Here is a 5,239-nt window from a genome sequence, read left to right as displayed (position 1 = left end):
GGGTAAGTTGACCCAAGCTACAATCCAGCGACCCGAAATAATCCTCGTCCGATTCTTCTAACCACTAAGCTTATAAAAAAAAAAGACTATCTCACAACATCTTTAGATTGATTGGACCATGAGCTGCTTATCTCCGGGACCCAATAAAATTATCCCAATTCAGACTCCATAATATCCATTTCACATGTTTATTTACGGAAATTTGTCATAATCAATCTTGTCGGGAAAATTTTGTAACAATAATGTGAGAACAAAAACAGTTATAGTTCGTCTTTTTGATTTCTTGCTAAACACCTATAAGATATCTAATAATGATATGATCTGTTAAAACGGCATTTAATGATCTAATTTGATATCTTTCCCTATCCATGAGTATTTTTTTTTCTTTTGGTTGAACGTCCCTGTCCATAATTAATGTCACTAAGTTTGGTGCATACAGTTTAGGCACAAACACAAGTTTGGGACGACCAATAGAGAAAAATAACATAGGGTGTCACTATGCTATTAATTTTGTTTTCCTTAACAGGTTGTCTTGCCTTTTTCAACACTTCAGTTTGTGACTTCTTTTAAGGGCTTTGCTCTCTTGAACACTTTGTAGAATGATCCTAAACCCCACATTTAAAAGAAAAAAGAGACCTTCACTTTTGGTAAAAATTTATTATGCCTTTAACAATTTGGAGTGAATTATTTTAGGGAGACATCTATATGCATACGTATTTGTTATTTTAAGGATCAAAATTAGTATACATAGAACTGAAACTTGCCTAACAAATATTCTCTAGCTCAAAATAGCTATACAATTCACAAACTCACATAAATAATAATAATTTGACCCGCGGTTGTTGGAAATATTTTGTATTTTTTAAATTAAAATTGTAAATATTATATATATATATATATATATATATATATATATATATATATATATATATATATATATATATATATATATATATATATATATATATATATATATATATATATATATATATATGAAACAAATATTAAACAATAATAAATTAAATAAATTTAAAAAAATAATAATTTTGAGTAAAAATAAAGAATTTTGAACCTGCATTAAAATTTATATTTTATGTGAAAAGTGTAACTAATTTTGATAAGTGACTTGTCACACCACAAGTTGCTAGTAAAATCTTCATATTAATTTATTTTTTATTCTTTAATAATATCTACAAATATTGATATTTCTCAAAATTTTATTAGTAAAATATTAATATATTTTAGTTTCTCAAAATCTACAATATTGATATTTCTCAAAATTATAATGAAAAATTTTGAGATGTGTTTTGAGAAGTGTCACCTATGAATATTGATGATGTGGCAAAAATAATTTTATGTGGTAAATAATGATTTATGTGTCAAATATGTTGGGGTTCTGTTTTAATATATATAATAGATTGTATATAAAAAAGATAATAATAACATGATTTTATTGATGAGAAGCAAATAGTATTATATATTTTAATGATATAAATAATTATATAATTTTTATATAATTTTTTAAAAAAATTTTTGGAATAAAGAATGAAATTAATGAGACAAAAATTTTATTATGTAAACTACTCTACCTTGGGTCAAGATTAAAGGTTTAATAAAGAAAGAAATACAACTTTCAGGATAAGAGGGGATGCTAGTGATTAAACTTCCTTAACTCCTTGGGAAGTGAAACAATGCATTACATCATAAGCCAAATTTATTCAAGAGTATTCTTCAGCAATATTTAAGTATTTTGTTTACATCACCCTCCATCTAATCTTTACTAAAACAAAACTTGTATAAAAGTGAGGTGAAAAACGATAATATTTTTTGGCGAAAAAGAAAAAAAGGAATATAAAAAGAGTAAGCACAAATGGACTTGATCAAAAAGATGTACGACCATTTCATTAATTTCTCCATTCAAAAGAATAACAAATTTAAAATCAAATGAGTAATTAACAAACAAGGAAATTACAAAGAAAGAGGATGAAACATCTCAATGATTATCAGCGTCCTAGATAAATCCTCATATTTGATTCATGTTTTGTTGGTCCTTCACCCATTCAAAGATTGATGTCGATATGTTCGTTCAAGCTGAGACGGTGTTTCAGATTTCATCATGATTGACATCATCTAAGTCTTCTTCTTGAGGTTCCTCTAACCTTGAGTTCTTGACTTTTACTACTTTTGGAGGACTGTCAATTATTCTTCCTGCTTATATACATTTCGACTCTCAACCCAATAGTGACAAGATGAGAGAAAATTAGTGAAAAGATTCCAACCATTTTTTTATAAAGGAGGTATTTGAGTGTATCAACAAACATGGTGGGAAACTCCTCAAAAAATGGAGGTTCAATTTAGAAAGCGATTTCTCTCCACCGTTTAGCATATTCTTTGAAGGTCCCATTATCCCTTTTTGTCATGTTTTGCCGTTTCATTCGATCAGAAGTGAAATCAATGTTATATTCGTATTGCTTCAAAAAAGATTCATCTAAGTCATTTCAAGAGTGAATGTGGTCTTTTTTATGTGTATGTACCAACTTAAATCAGCGCAATTAAACTGTCTTGAAAGATAAAATTATCATTCTCAAGAGGGAACAATTTTTAAAATGTTCTCTTAAATTAAAGTGGGAGCGCTAATAGCATTAGATCTCTTTTTTTTTTTAAGTGAAATATATAAGAAGATATTTTAGAAATTGATATACAGTAGAAACTCTTTATATTAATATTCGGTAAATTAATAAACTCTCTAAAATAATAAATTTGTCCAGTCCCGACTTGGGCCAATGTAAATAATCGAAAAACTCATAAAATAATAAGATAATAATTTTTCGGAAGATCCCTTTATAATTTTCGGTCCCAAAAAAAATCATAAATTAATAATTTATAGAAACTGAAAAAAAATACATTACACTCTATTGAATTATGATTCAATAGTTGTCTGTTTTCCTTTAAGAATACATTGAACACATTTGTTCCTCTTGTTTACTGTACTTCAAAAGTCATTAGTGATTTTCAATGTATATGAACACAGTAGTTACTAATTTACGTTGAGTCCCAAGGTTCGCTGCAACGTAATTCTAAGAGGCATAGACTAATTTAGTTTTTTGTTTAGTATGTACAATATAATTACTTAAAAACTCTTTAAATTAATAATTATTAATTTATTGATAAATTAATAATTCTCTAAATTAATAAATTTCTCAGGTCCTGACATTATTAATTTAAAGAGTTTCTACTTTATTATGAAATTTGAGTTGAGAAAATGAAATCTATTAACAATATATAAAATTTAAAGTACCTGGAATTACCATGTTTACCCAAACTGATTTTAAGCTAAACTAATCTAATAATTGGGGACGACTTAGTCATTTTGTTAAATACTTAAACATGGTTGATTGTAATTCAAAAGTTGCTGACATGGCGTCACTACAAAATTACTGAATCATTAAATTTTCCCTTATTTTTTAAATTTTTTAAATCTCCTTATTTTATTAAACCAACTTTTCCCACATTTCATGCATTGATCATAACAAAAAGCTAATAATTACAGTTTTCAAATTTTAAATTTCACCTTGAGAAATGAAAAACCACTTCCCACTTTTCTAAAAAGTCACTTTCCAACTTTTCATTTGGGAAAATAAAAAGAATGCATCGTTTGAATGTGAAAATAGAAAACCCTAAACCATTCATCATTATATATATTATCTTTCTCCACAAACTACCATCTCACTAAATAAGCCAAAACTCTTTCTCTTCCACCCTTCCCAAGATTCATTCAATCTCTCTCTTCTCTACGATTTCAACCTCCAACCATCTTCTTCTTAAATCTTCTCCATTTTTAGTTTCCCTCTGTTTCTTCATCATCAAATTTTTAGTTTCCCCTATTCCGATTTGTTTTTTGGATCTTAAGGCACTGATTAGGGAGCGTTGTGGTTGTTGGTATGGGCATAGAGGGAAACATATTGCCACATTGAAACACAGATCTCTCTCATCTTATTTTCATTCCTCCTATCACTCACCACAAGATCTGAATCGGTTTTATCAGCCAAAGCTTCCTTCACTTCAATCTCAGTTCTTTGCCAATCACCAAGATTGCATGTACGTTGTTGTTTCTTTCTTCTCTCTCGCTTACTAATTTTCATTCTCCTTTTGTTTTGATTTGGATAAATCTGATTTTTTTGCTTCCAACATCACCACTAATATTCAGAAATTCGGAAGAAGGTAGGTCTAAACCATAATCTGTTTTTTCTTTATTTTTTGGATTTGTTCTCACCGAAATTTGGTTTTGAAAAAACATCAAGACACTGTATCTGATTACATGCGTTCTAACCGTATTTTTTGTTTTTGTTGTAGTGACCAAATCGCTTTATGATTTCATCTAAGATCCACCATTGATTTTTGGATTCAAGCTTACAGTGTGATAATAAAGACCGCAGACGGATTGAAGTTTTGATTGAAGCTGGATGTACCAATCTTTCTTTTAAGGTTGATTCTAGGCAATATTTGAAAAATGGTTGCATTTGCTTGCATATCAGAAACCAAAAAGAGGATTATTTTTTAAGGGAGATTATGTTCTGTCGGTGTCGGATTTACTCCAACCTGCAATGCAACTGAGATCTGTGTTAACCAAATTCTGAAGGTATATATATATATATATATATATATATATATATATATATATATATATATATATATATATATATATATATATATAATGTTCCAGTTTTATTATTACTATTATTGTAATTGCAGTTTAATTGTTGTTCAAATTTCTCCATGGATGTTTTTAGACTCATTTTTATGTAACAGCCAAACTTGATGTATGATTTATACGCGGTTGTTGTGCATAACAGATCCACAGCTAATTCAGGGAATTACTTTAGCTATGTGCGTTTTGATGAAAAAGCATGGCATTTGGTGGATGACTCTAAAGTAAAATATCAATGAAAGTTTCTTCCTATAGTATAGCTTTCCTGTTATACATATTTATATAGGTCGTGTTTGAAAATAAAATGAGTCATTATATGATTCATTCATTGGCTCTTACATTTTTAATTAGAGAAAGTGATTTTTGAAAAGTTGTAAGTTGTATACATACTTTAAATTTGCAAATGTAATTTACTACTATAAATTCCATCTTTTATTTTTTTTCTTTCAAAAGTTTCAGGTGATGGCTGATAGGGAGAAGAAATTATTGATTCTATTTTTTTCTTTGGCTATTGTTTCAATCTTTAAAGAT

The 5,239-nt window shown here is 28.1% G+C and overlaps 1 long non-coding RNA gene across 1 annotated transcript; it reads left to right on the top strand.

Moving 5' to 3' along the window:
- Positions 1–3,714: 3,714 nt before the first annotated feature.
- On the top strand, positions 3,715–5,239 carry LOC131624819 (uncharacterized). The gene is made up of 4 exons (XR_009290666.1): positions 3,715–4,098; positions 4,354–4,485; positions 4,854–4,932; positions 5,162–5,239. It is a non-coding gene; the product is annotated as an uncharacterized LOC131624819 (long non-coding RNA).

The sequence above is a fragment of the Vicia villosa genome, unplaced genomic scaffold (assembly GCF_029867415.1).
Source record: "Vicia villosa cultivar HV-30 ecotype Madison, WI unplaced genomic scaffold, Vvil1.0 ctg.000163F_1_1, whole genome shotgun sequence".
NCBI lineage: Eukaryota > Viridiplantae > Streptophyta > Magnoliopsida > Fabales > Fabaceae > Vicia > Vicia villosa.
This window is presented reverse-complemented; position numbering and strand designations above follow the sequence as displayed.